Here is a 20,539-nt window from a genome sequence, read left to right on the forward strand (position 1 = left end):
AAAAGGATACGAATGGATGGGGGACAATGTAGTCTCTCCAATTTAAGTTTTCATCGATCTCGCTACACAATGTCCTACAAGCGAGCGTACGTCCGACAATAGCGTGTGATGATTGTAATGTTTTGTCACAAAGGTCGGCCATCAGATCACGTTTGTGCACTCGTCATCAACGCGAGGCTCAATACAGGGGAAATACCCTCCTTGTAAAATTAAATGGCCGCCCCCACCCCTCCTCCAAATATCTGCCGGCAGCGCGCCTTGCCTCTGTTTGGTCCCAGAAGTAAGCGTTGGCGCCAACCTGGTCCAGATAGCTTATAATTGCTCGCGAAGGCCGGACAGCTGAGTTGAGGAGATGATATTAACGGATAATTGGCCGCCTTTAGGGCCAGCATAAATGATCGTATAATACACCATTATGTTCATGAGCTATTTAAGTTCATTAAAGCGATCGGCCTCAACGGGGTGTAATATATGGGCATCCATTTGTTTGAATGAAGTCGGCACATGATGGATTTCAATATTTACTTTTTGTCAAGGACTTGTCTATGAAATGCCTATTAGGACGAGAGGGATTCCCAGACTGTGTAATGAACACGGATGTCTATATTAGAGGGTATTTGTGGAAGACGTTAGAGTGATGGATGTAATGTTACAAAGTAATCCTCAGTACAGTGTTATCATACACAACAGTAATCAGCAGGGCCCAATCTATCGCTCGTGCGGCTTTTGTTCGTTTTCTCCAAACTTCCCCACCTGACGACAATGGTGTTCTCGACGTGAAACCGATTACCTAACAACATTGTTCCTTTCAAACGCGCTTTCCGAAGCGCACAGGGACCTGTTTGGTTCAGCATGACGTTTTGGCGTTGATTTTTTCCCCGTTTCTGTTGCTGAAATGGAAAGTGTGGACAATCAGTTTCCCTGCGTGGGGCTCCTCAGGTTGATATGATAATTGTTGCGAACCTTAAACAGGATCGGCGTGGACTAAAAGCCCTGGTCGTGTTGGGACGTTGTGTTGGTGATAACGGCGCCGGAGTGGGCTACTCACTACCGGATGTACTTTAGAAAGGTTTACATGTCTTCAGCCATTTCTTCGGGGAATATTGCACTTGGTGTGTTTGTGTGTGTGTGTGTGTGTGTGTGTGTGTGTGTGGAGGGGGGTGTAATCAGGTCAAAAATCAACTAAAACTTTAAACTTAACATGTGGACATGGCTGACCAATTATCAATTTTTATTGATATGTTCCAGCGAACAGTTATACAGAGGATACAAGGGTATTTTCTTTTATTTGTAGTATATCAGCACAAAAGTTGTTGTCATACTTTTGTGAAGACATATGAACTTTAAAAATGTAACGCGTAAGAAGCATTACAATTGCAGTGCAAAGTATATTATTCAATTTTGCTTCTTTAATGGGTTTCTTTACTGCTTCATCTAATTAACCTTTTTATAAACTTCATTGTGCTTGTTTTAAATAATAGAACAGGACATGTTAAGTATCATTGAGGAATTGTTTATTCAAAGCGTACATTTTCCCAAACAAATGTTTTGCATTTCAAGACAGATTATTAAGCTACAAGTATGCTAGGAAGTCCTTGTTATAGATCTAAAATCTAAAAACGCCGATGAAACCACGAGACATAGTTCAAGTGATAAGATATTTAAAAAAAATCGGAAAGAAATAAGTGGGGCAGTCTTTTTATGCTAAAAATATTGTGAACTTTTGACTTTTGCGAAAACAAAATTTATGAAGCGAGGGTTGATATTTGAGGAGGAGAGAGCGGAAACTCGTATCTATTGCTGTTCAAAGCAGCAAACGTCTCAATTCTGACATGTAATAGGTCGGGCGAAATGTCGAGACCTTTAAAGGGGTATAAATGTTTCACAGACAATAGAGGGCGGGCCGCAGCATCTTCTCTTCACGTTTGCCGAGCTGGAGGGAGGTGTCGCGGCTTGAGAGTTATTAGGTTTGACGGGCTTGCCGACATCAAAGCCCGCTGAAAACACAAGGAGTAAAAGCGATGGTGTCACGCCTCGCTTGTTCTGTTATTTCATCTCGGCCCCAGCTCCACGGGCGCTCCGCGGCCTGAGGGTGTAGACGATTTATTAAAAAATGGTTCCAGCTTTATTGCAGCCGGTCACAGAAGTGCGCTTGAGATTCTTAATTAGTTGCTCTTTAACTGATATGAAAAAGGTCTCCGATCCATTTGTAGGGGGCTCTGCCTGGCTCTTTTTGATTTCTGCGCACGGCGCGCGTGAGCCGCGCGGGTCGAACCGCCGGGCCGCTGCCACAGGGCAAACCACGCGCCATGAGGTGGGGAGAAGAGGGCTCAGTTACGATTGGGAAAATACAATAGGAGCAAGCGGGTTGTCTCTTTCCATTTTCTTCCAACAAAGCACACACACGGGGACACGCTTTCCCTAATTCAAAACCACAAATGTTGAACTAAGCGCATCAAATTCGTTCCGATAGATTTTACGCGCAAGTTCTTTCGGAAAGGTGAAGTCTATTATAATATAAATAAGGATTAGCTTCTGGTTGGGTAAGTCACCATGCAATTTCGTGTCTGTGTCGATTTCGCACTTTTGCACAATATCAATAAAGTCATTAAAAGTTGAAACTTATAAAGGCGTTCCCTCTTACCCTTGGGTCAAAACGCTTTAATGAAAGAAGCACACTTTTGAACGCAAACTGGCCAAAGTGGAGAAGTAATTCATTAGAAAACACGATTACCATTGCGTTTAGCCCAGGGCATCCCTTTTATCCGAAAGAAAATCTAATTTGAGGGAGACTTTGCTTGCCGCGGGGAAGGGGAGGAGAACTGGAGAAGAGCAACTTCATTACACAAATAGTCAAAGAACCAGGAGCTATGAGCGCACAGAGGAGGAGGGGGATCCTGCACTGGGACCTGGTGCGGCAACAAACCAATATATCCACAGCCTATCACACCTGCGTCTCCCCGCTACCTGTCTGTCAGGAGCCCTGCACACCGCGGCAGGGGGAAACTACACCTTCTACAGCACAAACCATGGAATAATTGAGTGAACTATCGCAATAATTAAACTTCAATTGAGCGTTATTAAGGGAATAGCGCGACGAAGGGCATCCCTTTACGCGCGTCTCCGCCGAAACGCGGGCTTTAATTTATAGGCACACCTACGAGTTCATCAATTTCAAATTAATATCGGGAAAATAGCTTGATCAAAATGCCAATCACGCTCTTTGAGGTTATTTGGATGTCAGCTTAATACGGCAGCTTTGTAAGACTGCATTGTCACCAGCCATATAATCATTAGGATCTTTAGTTTCGCTCCTACCAAAAATTGTTGTAAATTGTGGATGGGGTACAAGCCGAGATTCGTACATATAGGATGCTCACGAGAGATATAAGGCGAAAGTAATAGGATAATATTGAATTTTCGAAGAGCGACCTTTTACGGAGGCATTTTCATGCAAGTCAATTTGTCTTTGGGCAAACAGTCGAAGCGGGTTTATGAATTTCAGACATCAAAATTCCTTAATCTGTTTTGAATAATCGTCCAAACTCCGGAAACTGAACGACCTTTAAATAGCAGCCAGTTTATTTGAAATTAAAGTTGTCAAGTACACACGTGTAATTTCAATCTCCAAACGACATTTTATTAAAGATTTCTAATATGTGTATTACCTGCATCAATTCCGGAAATGTCTACGCAATATCTTTTATCATTAATTTCGGGCGGTTACGTACCTGAAATTGTCTACTAACTAGATCTATCATACTCTTTATTTTTCGTGGTTTATAGACAGAGAGACGCTCATTCGTTGTTTATGACGCCCTGAGAAACAAAAAGAAGATGAAACCGCCAACTTGTTGTCATTGTGAATTTGCTTTTTTATGAAGCATAAGTGATGCTGTGTAATTTAAACTTATCTCATCGCTTTTTCAAACATTTTCTGTTGGCATTTCAGATCGTTACGACGGGACCAAACATGCTTATTTAATTTTCTTGTCTTCCGCTCTGTGACTGTGCTCATTTTGCGTTGACATTGTGATCAAACATCCTTATCTTTTCCCTGGCCCTAGATATATCTCTGTAGCCACTTTTGAGAAACCTGCTCTAGCACTCTTCGAGTTTGTTTATGATCATCTTGAGTCCTAGCTTGGAATTAAATATACGACCATGGTTGACCGCAAACCACATATACATTGTCCGCAGACACTTCTGTTAGCTTTCGTTTGTCAAACTGTGACATTTTGGGATGTTGGCAAGTTTCATTCCCGTGCGTTTTGGACATTTCTTCTCTATCTGGCTGAAACAGCTTTCACTTGTATATCTCCTACACGATATCCTTTCATCTCTCTATCCATAGATCCCGACTGTCCTTGTCTCTCCATCTCCTGTACCTGGCAGGGTCCCGACCCGATCACTTGGACGGAACAAATCGGCCAAATCGGCCTCCTGCTTATTCTGCCCACAGAGCTTCATATGATCCTTTTCTTCCTGCCTGGTGACAGGGATAATCGAATGTTGCCGCCGAATTGAGAACTATGAGCAAATCCACACATAGGAACCGAGAAAGATTGCTTACTCCAAGGCCGGGGAATTATAATGCAATCAAATAGATATGATGGGCACTCAATGCGTAGCATATGAGTCCAAAATGACAAGGATTTGATGTCGTTTTGATGGCGTTATTTTATGCCTTCTGCTACTCATGGTATATGCTGTGTATTATATAGTAATAAAAGTGATTTTCCTCTGACGGAATCTGACATCTTGGTAGCGTTTATCACAGTGAGCGACGCGCAATTGTTGGGAGAGCTGGCGTCCCCGGTGAGAGGAGATCAGTTACAAGCTGAAAACGATGTTCTCTTCACTTCGGAGTGACGTCACGAAATTTACGTGGGGAAACAGACGAGGCTTTAGTGAAACTGACACGGGTAGGTTATCTCTCTCACGTATTTAATGGCCGTGGAAACGACCGCTTGTGAGTGATTGGTAAGTTGTAATGGGGGTGACAAGGGTTACGGGAAGACAGTCCGATCGACGCGATAATCCATTTACCCAACAATCCCCCCAAAACCCTCGGCCGAAATTGCCCGAACCAATTATCCGACCGTTACTTGGGGAGCTGCGTTTTGCGGAAGAACGCCGCGGTCTACGCCAAATTGAAGCGTATTTCATTAGGTTCGAAACGTCGCAGTATTTCACTCACTGGAAATTGCTTGCTCTGGTGATAATTAAGCGAACACGTCACTTGAAAGAAACTTAAAGGTCCAATCAATTGGCGGCGGTGTGGGGAGGGGGGCGAGATCTGGATAATGTCGACTCCAAAATGACAAGTGTTCGTTCATATATCTCATTATTAATTGGACTTAACGAAATGTTCTTGGCTTTCGCTTTGATCGAGGGTGATAAGTGACGGGCTTTGTGTAACGACCGTGTTTTAGCGGCGAGAGGGTTTCCCGGATAAGCCCGCGATAATGTTCCATTTTTGCTCTATCTATATCTCGGCGGGAAATCCTCCTCTCGCGGAGGTGATGTATTTGTGAAATAGACACCGGTACTTTGGAGCGCTCGGTGAAATGTAAGACTAATGTCTTACCTCCTGGATGTAGCAGGGCAGGGAAGATCTGGACGCATTCCAAGGAGAAACTAAAGACAAAAGAATTCTAGAAGTATGTTGGATATGAGAAAAGGGAGCAGACGGCTAAGGTTGTCCGGCGTGTGAAGGGGATCCTGCCCCAGATACCGTGGGACTACCGCCGCGCTATTGTTGGTCCGTCCAGACCGGCACGTGTCGGGCGCGGGTCGGGGCCGGGCGAACAAAGGCCCTGTAGGAGCCGTTTCATGTTTGTACACCATATGCGCTTCGGTGTAAAACGTGTAGCTTTCAGTTCGATGACAACTTCTATTGAGTGTACATCGCCGCCGCGTTAGACCTAGTGTGTCCTTACACTATGTCTTGTCTGACCCCTTCCTTGCAAGAAAGGGAGGGGCACTATTTGTGTCCGATAACCTTCGTTGGTGGCCTAGATAAAGTTGGTTCTTCTATGAGTGAGCAGTGATCTTTATTTTGTTCATGTCGTCCCGTATACGTAAAAAGTTGACTAAGTCTGGTCTCGGAAGAGAATCCTGCAGTTTGCTCCGACCATGGCATCGCTACAACATATGTCATGTATGTATGTATGTATGTATGTATGTATGGATACATGAATCTCTCGATTTATCGTGTTCTACTTGACTCTTAAAGGGCGAGCGTTTTGGAAACACGACTGTGTAAAACACAACAAAGCCACGCGCCCTCTGTCCCCGGAGACTAACCGGTCGACCGGTTGTCAGCACCAGGGACAGGGCCCGGTGTTCCCCGGAGGCCAGCCAAAAATCAACATCGCTCCGACTGGGGACGTTTGATTTCCCCTGGAAAATGGCCATTGACATTTAGTGCTCCCCCCAATCAAATATTCATGTGGCGGTTGCCGCAGTATTGTTCAAATGATATGGGCAATTCAGCCGTAACATGTTCGGGTCTCAACCCCATTTTCGGCCACTTGGCGAGTCAATTTGCATGGTATAATCGGCATCTGCGCTTTTTTATACCGCTCTTCACACCGTAGTTTATTTCCTATTACGAGATCCATTCTGGTCTGAGAAACCGATCAAGTTATTTATGCCGCGAAATGGGCACCGGAGTGTCGTGAAATATATAGCCGCAATTCGGGGAAACTCTCTGCCGGAGAATTGAGGCAAATTGTTTAACACCGTGCTAATGGCATCCAATCCGCGCTTTAGCCCATCGGTTGCGGATGAGTTATGGGGATAGAAACTCGGGATGTCTCAGCGGCCCGTGGATCATCCCTGCCCGAGCAGCCTCGCGCTAAAGCCCGGTATAATTGCGAGCCGTTCCCAACAGAGACTGCCGTTGTGTAGTGAGTTATTTCTCAGCGGTTATGCGTGGTTGTTGTTATAGATAAAGTAACAAAGGAACGAATGATCACATGGGATTCGAACTCCAAAAGACAAACACAGAAGGACAATCCTCTCATCTGAATGCCCTACTTGTCCTTCGCGGTTTGGCAACAGTTGCGGGGCAGAGGGTAGGCAGAGGGTCTCCATGTCAAGTCAAGCAGCGCGCCAGCTGCTCTGCTAGAGGGATCCTCCAAATCGAATTAGATACATCATAAAAAGACTCTGATCAAATGATATTAAAGGATTTACTCCAAATAGCAAACACCCATAATCAACCATTACCTTAATCTAAGTTGAGCGAAATTGGTATGATAAAAACAGACTTTTCTGCCATTTTTGTATAGATTGACTTTGAAAGTCTTCCCCAGTCCCTTCAGTACCCGGACTACCCTAGTGTCCCGCCGTGTGGTTCTGTCACAGTGCTCAAGTCTCCCGGCGCGCTTCCTGAATAAACGCTTCCACCCGGATGACAAAGAGAATTATACCTCAATCTTTTGGTGTTTCCCAGTTAAGAGTTTCATATCCTTAAATATCAGGTATTCCTGGTCAATTTGATATGAAATTAAGGGCTGTCACTCACGGAAATTGCACCTCTACATTTCCGGTACACATGTACAGGTAAGGGAGCCGAGCGCTGGGTCCCATCTGCGACACGAAATAACGTGTTATTTTTTCTTTAGTAATTACTACTTTTAGCAATGCTTCCATGCTGAGATGGAACCGTAGTTACCTTCTGTTGGGATTCTGCGGGCGCGTGCGTGGACTTGGAAGGGCCAAAAGGAAAAGCGCGTCTGCATGCAACGTGATTACCTACTAATCCCCAGTCAAGGAATAATAGTCATTATATTGTCTTTTTCTAAAACGGGCATCGAGACATAAGTATGGTATGATTACCGTCTTTGTGCGCGTGAGAAGCTATGATTTTTGATATAGACTCGCTGATACGTGCTTTTCCGTGGTAATTCCTCGGGCAATAAAGAAGCCAGCTGTGAGACGAGCAAAACGTTAGGAAAATGTCTCGGTAAGTCAAACGTTCCGTGTCCTTTACAAGCGACAGGAGATACTAAACCCCAGCCTTACACTAGGGAAGTCTGGTGGATTTGTTTTTGTTTGATCGGTGGATGGGTTTTGGATCCAGCTCTGTTGAGCCCGTAAGCTCTTCATCGTCCTTCTGCATTCTCATTCTGTTTACCGCGGGAACAGACGCCCGGAGCCGGAGGCACAGCGCCCATGGCTCGGGTAACGTTACGCTCCCGTACTTAGCACAGGTCAGGAATTTTAAAAGGCTTCGTTTTTCGTTTGAATCTTGTCCGAGATTTCACGGTGAGATCGTCAGATAAAACGTTAGGTTGTTGGCAGAAACACAGACCGTCTACTCCCCGTACGTCTGTTGGGCGCTTTTGTGATGTCTCTGAGGGCATGGTTGTTTACATTGCACCAACAATGCCTGTTTGCATGTAGATCTGTTTCCCTTTTGTTGCCAAATTTGTTCCATCGTTGGCAAGTATGTTTTGCAATTGTCCGGTGCTTTGGGAACCACTTGTAATGCGACTCAAGTGCCATAAAGTAATTGTACATTTCGTAAACTCTGTGTTATTCTGTTACAGCTTGTATAGTATCTCCGATTAGAAAATATGTGTTATATGGCATTTTTCTTTGTATTCATAGGTTACCTCAATCTTTTTACCGTTTGAATTAAACGGTATTCTCAACGGTATGTATCATTGTATGTATCTGTGGTCTACGGTATAATCTTATGTCACCTGTTTTGTTGAGTAAAAAAGTCCCAGATGTTGCAGTTGTGACTACCCAACCGGCCACATTGTTCTCCTTTGTAACCAAACCGCCGGGGCAACTACGGTACAACTGCGCGATCTACCGTGCCAGATCTCCTATCTTTTGTCTGAAACATGTAGCCATTTATTTCAATCGTACGGAATTCAGAAAAAAATGCGAGATTATTTCAAAAGATACGTTGAAACGTTGATCATAGGAGACTGGGGATATTTTTGTTTTCGATTGCTGGACCTTCAAGTTGAAAAAAATGCACCAATGGGGATGAAATTTTCGTTTTTGTTTTAAGGATTCGAAAGGCTGAGGATCATTTTTTCTAATATTAGCCTGCGCCTACGGAGGAAAGATAGAAGCTTAACGCTGTGTATGAATTCTAAAAGCCAAACTCGGTCTCATTTAACCATCTTTTTGCAAAAGGAGAAACCTTATGGTATAGTCTAATGCAAGTTGTTCTTTTCTCATTTTGCCAGTGCCATAATTACAAACAGTGAAGAATAAGCGTTGAATGCGACGTTAGAAAACAGACCATAGAAAATAAACAGACAGATACGTGAATCACTTAAACGTATAAAGAATGAACTCTAGTCCTAGAAATTACCGTTTCATAAGAACCAGTTTAGCGATGCTATTGTGTTCCTGCATTGTCTTTTCTTATGACTGCTATGTTTGGAATACTCGAAAATAATCTGTAGCACCACTATATGTATTGGTGCTACTGATTATAACAAAGACAGTGAGGAGAACAATGACACCTCTTAACGTGTTCTTACGCCACGGCAATTTCTAAGAACGAGAGTCCATTCGTTATGAATTTAAATGGTGGACAGAGCTACCCTATATATATTTTCTATTGAAACGTCGCATTTAAAGCTTATTCATCACTGATCATGTATGGATAGGGGTTGTTTATGCAACCATTGGATACCGATATAATATCTACTGCACAGCTGCCCTGTTATCATGATAGCACCTGTAATACACTGATTTGAGTCATGTTTTGTCACCATACCAAGGTAATCATATTCAGATGAATCCGGTACTATTTTCGCTTACACTTTTCTGCGATTGTGGGAATGTTCGGTAACATACAGACGCACTGGAAGAAATCAGAGCACAGAATGTCAATGGGCATTTCATTTGGAAGTAGCAGGCTCTTTCAGACATGTTGATTAAATAATGGTGGTCATTCGCACTCTATATATTTGTTGTAGTTTAGGACAGACGGGCCCGATGGCAGTGATGACAGTGTTCCTGAACAGCGCATATTTTGATTGAATCGAAAGAACGCGGTGCTACATTCATACGATTGTTTTGAATATCTGTTGAAAATCAGCAGTCAAACATTCCTCTCTAAACGAATTATAACATGCAGCAACATTTTTCATGAAAAATGCAAAATATTTAGATGACGCGCAGTCTTCTCAGACAAGAATATCGAGACCAGCCTTGATAATACACCTACATGTATTTCCAGGATGAAGATTCACAACATGCAACGTTTTAAGATGTGCAAAACTTCAGTCACCTACGAATGAAGACACACAAAAAACACAACGGATATTTTAATGGTGTAAAAGTAGTTTTAATAACTCAATTTGGTCTATTACTATAGTAAAACGTAGCAATACAGACGGGCTTTCTTACCAGAGATTTGTGAGTTCCCTCCACCGCTTGCCGCCATGACAGCACCAGTAACGTTACACCTAAAATGGCGCGAAAATATATTCCTTCTTATAGTTTGAAACGGACAGTTATTTGTCAAATATAGGTAATAAATTTACAAGGATTACATACAGCACTAATAGCGTGAAATACACGATAGAAACGAGAAATAAGCAAAGCTTCTGACCAGCTTTCAGAAATGTGAAAAAATATCGTCCGATTCAAGATGGCGGCTGTGCCACAGTGGGGTGTGGACTATGTGAGAGGCATTTTAATACGGCTGCTCCGGTTCAATTTCGAATCACACGTAGATACAGGTCGCCGTGTATGATCTGATATAAGAATTATGGACAGGAATTCTGGGCCGAAACTGCTGTAATAAGTTGGGTGACTGTGAAAAGTGGGGATTTAGACGAGATTTGTCTAAATCGAATTATCTCCAATCGTGACGGGATCAAGAGGAGGAAGTGTAGAAATCAAATAACACTGGGGAAATCATATTCAAGCTTTTAAAAGTTTGAACGTCAAATGAAATTACCCGGGAAGGTGTGACATCGATGTAGGGAGGTCATCCTTTATCAAGCACTATCAATTTGCTTTAAATAAAAGTGTGAAGAATATTAAGTTTTGAAAAGCGAAGGTCAGATTCAATCTGGGCGGATATAGCAGGACGGTGATGAGGGAAAACGTTTTAATGCCGCTCTGCATGTCTCGAAGGATACGTTCTACCGAGGATATGTCGAAATTTATTTCTCTGACATTTGCGATCTAATATGGTTTGTAAAGCGGAATTACATCTCCTTTTCCCTGTGAATTCCACTTTTCGCATTGCGTAGGGGTCACGAGGGGAAACTAAATGGAAGAATTGCTGAAAATATGAAGCGAATGGCTATGACGTGATTAATATCACTGACGTGTAAATGGGATTTATAAATTAGGACGGAAATGATAATTCCATGACCTTTACGTACCCTTGAACCTGATTCCAGCCTTTTATGACTCTAAATTCAGCGTGGTAAACTAATAAAGGTGACAAACCTCGTGTTAGAATGTCTAAATTTGCCGAGACGTAGCTGACGTCGGTACCCTATTGCAGCCGAAAGGGTCGCGCGCAGCATATGCATGCAAAGGACTTTGGGAATACCGCTTTACCTTTCGTCACCCGAATGTCGACAGGGGAGAACTTTTCCTGAAAGCTGTCATCATCCGAAAAAGCCAGAGTTCAGGCATGGGGATTAAACAATAAATATCCGTATAAGTGGCTTAAAAGAATAGCCTGGGCTTGCAGGGAAGGTTAAAGGCAATAAAACTTGCGCCTGAGCCGATGCTGGGTTTGTGGAGTGTAAGTAAAATGGTTCTCTACTTTTTACCCAAAGTTGCTGAAAGCTAAACAGAAGAGGTGAGTGTGGATGGGAGTGATGGGGAGATAAAGACTTTTTCAGGCCAAGTTGCGTGAGAGACTTACAGCTGTTCTTTGCCGTGATGCTAAATCAAAGACGAAGCTGCTTTTTTCCCTCGGAGAAGCGTTTGACCCTTTTCGTGGAAGGATATCTAGGTAGAGGGAGAATGCCCAAAGCAATTACCACCTTACCACCGTCACTCACTGGAGCGAACGCTGAGAAAAACCAGAGCACCCAATTTAAAACTCGAGTTTCCACTCCAGACAAAAGCTTCCTTAAAACCGTCTAATTGACGGTCACCTTTCTCTACCTTCTAAAAACCTACACGGGAGGGGATGGAAGTGGAAATATCTTTGGTAAATGCGTGCTTGCCCCTCGGGCTCTCCTTTCGTTTGGCGTCATATCTGGAGGGAAACATTGGATTTTGCAGTGTTGTGCCCTTCGCTATTGAACCCATTAGCCGGGGAAGCCTGCTCCCAGGGAAATATGTGAGAAACGCAGCTCTGTGCTGTATAATGCGCCGACTTTTTGGGCAGGTATTTAGCTCATTAATAACTGAGATTGAGGTGATGCGTACAGGGACCGACTGCAATTTGTATCAAAGAGTGATCCTGTTTTCTTATGTACTGGTCTCTAACTTTTCCGTTGAAACTTCAGAAGCGCGTTTCAGGGAGGAGAAAAGTTTCACAGACAAACGAAGTTGGGAAAAAGGATTTATGTGGTTTAGATGCATCTGCGGAACAATTCTACAATGACAGTTACATATACGTGTTAATATTGGAAAAAATGTTATCACAAATGTCAGCAACTCAACGCCTTTATAAATCGCACCCTCGTCTAAATATGATATCAAAACAATTTTCAGCATCTCTTTGAAGTGCAAAGGTCAATCCAATTATGTTTGTCTTTCATGAACTGTCACGAAACTATTTTGCTGTTTTTCACACATTGAGATATTGTTAGCATTAGTGGTGCGTTTGAACATAACGACGTCCTTACGCTTTCCCTTGCTAAAACATTGTTGAAAAGTAGCAGGCAAGTAAGAATATCCGTATTAGTGACTGGTTGAAGAATTTTAAATACACGTAGCAATGATGACATCGGTGCATCATTATAAGCAACAACCTCTCTCATAAATAAGATTAGGGCATATGCATTAAAACATGCTCAATAAACTAAATGTTGATTTACATTTTGGAAGAAAAATAGCTACACAAACATCTCAAATGTATGAAATGAGAAATAAACGGAATTTCATTTTAGTCCCGGGCACTTATGTCCCTGGGTGGCGTTATCGTTATTTGATGCTGCAAGTGATCATCCGACAGCGCTAACATCATTTAATCACACTTATAAGGCATTACCATTCAAGACATCGAAACTTACACCGTCGCTACAGTGATCTTTTAAAATCATACTGATAACAACATCAAAGTTTTTATACTCTTCTCTGGTCCTTTACTTGTTCTTGCTACGTACTGGAACGAGTTGTGTTGTCTTTATTGAATAATAATCCATCCTTGTGTAACGGAGGATGCCACCCCGAGTCCAAATTGAGTAATGGACTATCTCCCCATAATTTCAACTGTCATCTTATGACGTATTATCGCTAATGCTCGCCTGTCCCCAATCTGACCCAGGTAATCAATAATTATTACTCACAATCGATAACACTGAATGCTTCCTTCATAACATTCATCCGACTAAACACTTTATGTTGGAACTTGCATCACTCATTATTGATCACCAGTAAAATTTACTGTCAGTGGAAAATGACTTAGGGAAAAATCCATATCTCATTAACAGACACTTCACAGTTACTAACGCGAAATGCATAAAGTTACTTTCCTATTAAAGTTAAAGTGGATCTACATTAATCACTGCAGCGCGTATGAAGATGTATCGGGTGGCAGTGTTTTCTGCTCCGTGTTGGGTGTCCAGTCGGGTGGACCAGGCGCCGAGAAAACAAGGAGCACAGACGGGAGGGGATGTTAAGGGGAAGGTTAACGTAGCTTATAAGAAATACATTTATTTACATAACGCGTTTGACACTTTTGTGTCCAGTAACAGTATTTTAGGTGCATTGAGTACACGATATCATTTCTAGGTGATTTTTCAAATTTGGCGAAGAAAATTTCCTAAGAAAGGTAACAAAAAGGAAATTACAAATGAAATGTATGTCTTAGAAAAATGTGGAAAACACAATGAATTAAAATGTTATCATCGAAATGGCGGCGCTATCATAAATAGGGAATATTTTATTATATTATATCGTGTCAAGTGTTATACACCATACATTCATTCTCCATCCGTTCATTACGCTACATATCATAGGCAATTCCCTGCTTATATCATCTACCAAACAAATGGTTGCACAGATTAGCAATTATCACTTTTTAAGTGAATGTAAACTTTGTAATGATGCATTCAGTCAAACTTACTTCAGATACTATTGCTAGTCATTTCCTTTACTTAGAAAGTAATGGAAACAATAGAAAAGTCTATTCTATCTTATCTGAATTATGAATAACATTTCACTTTACCGGTAAACCTGTTTACCAGATTCTACTAATATAATGTCGGAATGTTGAACTGAGAAGGATGTGGTCAACACTTATCTGTGTTCACAAATGTATGGTATTTTCTGTTTAGCCTATTACATCAAGAGCAGAACACTTTTATTCTACAAAGTTGTTTAATCTAAGCTTCTCTTCCCAACAGTACTGCGATCTTGGACGTAGATCCTAGCAAGGGCACGTACAAGGTCACTGGAGGGCGCCTTAGACGGTCAGCAAGCATCTCTTCAAGTCTACAACTGCGGCGAAATACAAAGCAACTCACCGCGAAAAATAACTAGACGATACAATCATGGTTAGAAAGTGATAAAAAGTTGTCACTGATGGTGGTGTAAAAGGCTTCTTATCGGTGATATGAAAAACACGTTTACACCCTACTATCAAGTGTTTAGAGATCCGTCTCCCTTCATTTTCTCGGAACGCCATCTTAAGTACATGTGAACTTTGTTCGAATCTTGTTGACGTGAATGTCGGCCTTGGTTTACGCCTAAAAAGTCCTTGTAGATATTTCAACTGTAAATGTTTCTGACCTCTTGTCACTACTGTTCGGCACACAATGGCTGTTTACATCTACTGGTCCCATGCTGACTGTGACATGACTACTATTGTTGTGTAAAACCTGACTACACCACGTACAAAATAAACACATGTCTTGTCGAGACGGGGTGTAAAGATGTACTGACTGTTGAAAGGTTTTTTTTGTCTTGACAACTTTGGTAATCAGAAACAGCATTGAAAGTGCTTCACCGACGTGTTGTTTTTATCATATCTTAAGGTAGAATATGACGCTATCAGAATTGGTGCTGCTGTTACATGTTTCAAATACTCTTTCAAAAGCCTGAAACTTGTGTTACTATCAGACAACAAACGAATAAAGGTCCTATTCCCAACTTTTCATTTCAAGTACAATTCTATTTTGAATCGATTGACTTTTTTCTCGATCCTGTATACTAGTGATTTCTAATATACTCTGTCTAGATTTATACTTGCAATTAAATTGTTCGTTTGAGTAACTACATTTCTTTGTGAAAGAAAAGATAATATTTCATATTTCAATGTTTCGAAAGTATTAAATGTAGCAAAATTCGAAATTTCGATCATCGTCACTCCTTGTTGCCCCCTTGCAGTGTTATACATGTATTTACACAACTCGGATTGTTATTGTTGCTGTCTGGAACAGCAACAGTCAGAAGTGTGTGGACTGAAATGCAAAGATACATTAGAAATAAATGGCCAAGTACAAAGTAACTCTTTTATATTAGTAACTTTTATGAAAAGAAACTTGGGGGACAGGCATGATGAATTGGATGCCCAGAGTGAACCGTGACCGTTTTCTGTGTGGATAGCTTTTAAGTACGCCGTCTCTGCTGCCGTTACCGATTCACGTCAGGGAAAAGCACTTTTACCCCGGCCGTCGTTTCGTCTTTGCCATGAAATAACGCACACGTGTGACACCGCAAGCGGAAGCTGATTTGTAAAGTTTCAGGCTAGATGAGTACTGACACCCATAGGGCTCATCTTGGCTGGCCCTTGTTCGTGTATAGCTTACCACGGGAAATGGGCGCTGACACATCGGGCCAGATGGGCTCCGTGTCATCTTTAACTCGCGGCTACGCGTGCGCCATTATTACTGCAGACGGGACGTCAACCGTGTGAACATCACATCGCCAAGGTGAGGTCAGGGGTAGGCTTGCCGGCCTCCACCTGCGATAATTACACCTTAGCCCGCCCGGTCCAGCCGGCCTGCACGCTCCCGACAAATTACCGTACAAACTGTGGGGGATTTGTGGATACAACCATCAGCCATATGCCTGTGTGTTAAAACTCATCAGGCCTCGGTGTGCAAAGTCAAGGTCAACTCCTCGGAAATAAAAAAAGAGTTTCCCCGAAGTATAGTTGTGCTCACTGGTCATCAAGTGGTCAATTTTGGAGAAGTGAGCAGTTTCCTGTGTTTAAGATAGATGGACATAATTCCAGAGGTCCGGCGGAGGCATCTATAATGTATGACCGGTGGTGACCGACCATTCATTTTCTTGTACCACTTCGGGTCCCACTGGACTGACCAATTTACTGGTGGTGGTCGCCACACATACTTTACACTCAGTCATGAACGTACTTTACTGCCAGGGCTGGAAAGCGTGGACTTTCCTCATTCAGTTGCGTTTTCTTGTTGCAAGTTTAGACAAGAACTTGGCGAGAGAAAACAAATTCACCACAGGACGTAATAACCTACACCCATACACATCAGTCACTGCCAATAATTATGTTCTCCCTGAAGGCATTATTACCGTACAGCCAAGTTGATGCTAAATTTCCAACTCCTTTGAACGAGAAAATATATCAGTTGATGGATATGAAAGAAAAGTTTGCCCTAAAGCTGTAATCGTTTTACGCTGTCAATTTTAGAAAGTTCTCATGAAAAATCTTTAAAACAAATAAAAGAAAATGATTTTTCATCAGATATGTAAGGAAGAACACCTAAGTATCTTTTAAAACAAATCATCATCCCAAAGTCTTCTCTTGATAATATTTTCCAGCTGTTAGAATTTGCAAGGTAGTTTTAAGTTCATTTTTTGACAATAAGAAAATGGGAAATAGTAAAAGTAATATTTACGTATTTTGCTTGGTCTAAATATTTCCGTTCTACCACGGTCCGTTAAATTAAACGATATTTAAAAACCCTCAATGGACAATTTCTCTAAACCACTAGAATGAATGTAATAAGGGAGTTCTTTGTTCTCGACTGTTTGTATTTCCTTTGTTGTAAACGGAAGGTTTATGTTAATATGTAATGTTTCTCTTTGTTCGTTATTCATTACTAATTGTCCGGCTCTTAACATATAACCCATATGTGACGTCCATGTCACGACACTGATGACCATATGGCTGCTCGTGCCAGATGGACAATAACCCCCAAAGTGACCATCTCTTTCCGTTGGTCACATGTAATTGGTCCAGTTCCCTCTGGGCCTACTTATAGGTACTTACCGGGCCGCCGTCCATTTTCCATAATGGACCATTTTCAGCGTGATGAGCTCAAATATTATGTTTGGACAAAACCCTGATTAAACTGCATTAGTGTTTGTGTTGATTGCTTCCTATGACAACGTCACGTGGTTTATGATTGAGTGAAGGCCCCAGGACGGTAACATAAAATTCTGTTGGTCTAAGAATTAGAGCGTTATAGCTCATAATAGCTGTTTGAGGAGGTGAAAAATACATAAATGAAAGTCTATCATAGCACTTCAAGTGAATATGTACAAACCTGTGGAAAAGATACAATATTTGCAATTGCTTTAAGGCGGTAAAACATCAGCAAGCCAAGCTCATCCAGTTGCTTGTGTTCGAGAACCGTTTGGTCGGTCATTTGAGGATCTTTTACTTTCAGACTGTGATCACTGCACATTTTTTTTCAACATTTTCAACTCTGATGAATTTTTAGTCTTTTTGGCAAGCACTAAAAATCTTATTGGAAAAACTCATTACAATGCTTGAGAGACTATAGAGTAGTTGGAATTCAGATAGGTGACAATAACAAAGGAAAAGGAAAAACCGGGCATGTAATATTCTAAATACTCTTGGAAATACAGTTTCATGGTGACTCCAGTGAGTTGGTACGGTCAAAACTACACTCAAAATATTGGCCCTTATCATAAGTAACGCTACGGTTCGATGAAAAAGGTTAATGGCTTACTTTACAGCTACAAATAAATATAGCAAAACGTACAAACAAAACGTGTGAATTAGATATACGATCTTAGCTTTGAATAGTGATTAAGAAAGTAAATTGCAAATGAAGACCAGGCGCAAGGAGGCGCTTCCCTTCTGCACCTTGTAATCTGTTGGCGCCACGCCTAATCCGCCAATGAATCTTGGCTTATAGGTTCCTGCTCTCAACTTGTTGTGCTGTTTTTGGTTAATCGCCCTCCAACCAGGCCACCCGGCTGACATAGCCCTGACTCTCAACACACCAACTCCCATTACAACACGCCATGTCGACACAACTTGGCCGCGCACGCGCACTGGGTTGGCCTTGACATTGGGCAGACAACCTTTGGCGCGCAGACGTCTGGTGAAACAAACCAGGACCTCTCCTCGCTTCCGTCAGTCGTGTTTTATGTTTGTCGCTCTTTGGTGAAAGGCCTTCGCGACCGGGAATACAGAAAGAGCGCAGCGGGCAATTAAAGAATCGTCTGCCACAATTTGTTGCCCGCAAGGTGCCCAGCAAACCGGAGCCCTGCTTAAGGCTCTTCAACACGAGCCACTCAGCCCCGCTTGAGAAACGCCGAGCTTTGAGGGGGGGGGGGGTGCTTGCGGAAATACTGCGGGTGCCATTTCTGTCTCTCTCCCATTCACGAATTTGCAGCGTCAAAACATTGAGGGAAAAATAATGCCCTTCGTTTGTCACATTACCGTGTACTGTACGATAGGGATAACATGTCAGTGGCCTGTCTCTGGCAGTGATTACTTTGTTTGGGTGCCCGGCCTAACGGGCAATCTGGCCTAAGTGTTAGAGATTGGCGTACAAAGGGGAATCGGAAATAGAGTTAGCCGTTACCTTAAACGGTTTTCTTGCGGTACATCAAAACAGGTTTTGGTAAATATTTCCCAGTACCCAGTCGACGCTAATGAAGGAATGTCTGTAGGTTTCTGGAAAGGGGCTGTGGGAGGGGGTGATGATAGTGAACTTCACAGCGGAAACGCGCCCTGCACGCGATTTTTTCTTAACGAAGGAGGAATGGAATGTGAAAAGCAAGATTCGAAGGGAGATACGATAGAAGTAAAATGAAGAGAGGATCTGAAGTACAAACATAAAACAAAACGAGAAAGAAAGATAAAACAGGAACAAAATAAACGATGGAATGAAATGGAAGACTTTTATTACAGACATACAGTAGAGAAAAGTAGACTCCGTATACTGATATAGATACATGGGAGTCCTTTGAGCAAGGTCTTAAATTGAAACCACACGAAGTAGACAAACAAATTTACTAGTCTGGCTGAATGTGCAAATGTGGAGTGTAGCAAATTAAAAGGAAAAAGCACAATCAATTTGTTAACAGAAAACAGTGACACAGTGAGCTAGATCACAGTGCGTGGGGAAGTGATGATTTTCGACATTCACAAAGTTGCTCAGTTTGTGCAAACAACAAAGGATGCCGCCGTTTGGGCTGTGGTCTTTCTAACCAGAGTGGCTGTCAACAACGCTATCTATTACACACGTATTCAACTCCGGTTTACCTTCGAACCGACCACCAACATCAGACACTATCTATAACTCAGCGATGTATCAAGGGACGAACACAGTGTAAACGGAACTTAAAGAGTGATATCATCTTGAACAAAAGGTGCTTAAGGAAGAATGACCTTGGTAATCAAATCAAAGGTCAAACGATTCTTTCAAAATGATAGGCAAAAAAATAGCCACTATTTTCTAGTATCCATATTCTGTAAATTCATTGAAGTTAAATCAGCAAAACGAATTGACAAGAAACATGCAAGTGTGCATTAGGAAACATAAAGATTGCTAAAAAAATTCTGGTATGTTGAAATTCTATGTAAGTTATGCTGTGAACTTCGTCATTTCAGTATATCAGAAACTTGAGTATACCAAATTCAAATGAGCATGGATTATGAAAAAACATTCTTAATAAGATAATAACAGCGCAGATACATAAAAAATGTTTAAATTGTCTTGAAGTTAGTTTTTCCCCCTCTTTTCAGTGTTTTACTTTGATAAGAGTGAGAAGCACGCCTGTTAATGTTGTGTCTTCTGCAGCACTTCACTTCAGCCATCAAAATTGAATCAAGAAATGATCAACACCCTGAAAATAACAATTACATAACTTTGAAATAGGGACTATCGTTCCAAACAATTCATATTTATTCATTCGTCACTCATAATGCCGAAACACACCACATCCAGAGACAAAATAATAATGACGGAGAAAATAATCGAGTTGAACCGAGAAAATGCACGAAGCGGAGCAATGGATGTAGGAGAATTCGGGTGACTTTTTGTTCAGTTGTCTTGTGACTGTCGTGCCACCCCACCCCGAATCTAAGTGTACGGATGACGAATCGGTTTTAATGGACGAATAACGGTACTGAGAGTGCGGGCTGACAGAGTCACGGTTGATTAATGGGCCCGGC

This window comes from Branchiostoma floridae, chromosome 4 (assembly GCF_000003815.2).
Source record: "Branchiostoma floridae strain S238N-H82 chromosome 4, Bfl_VNyyK, whole genome shotgun sequence".
NCBI classification, from domain to species: domain Eukaryota; kingdom Metazoa; phylum Chordata; class Leptocardii; order Amphioxiformes; family Branchiostomatidae; genus Branchiostoma; species Branchiostoma floridae.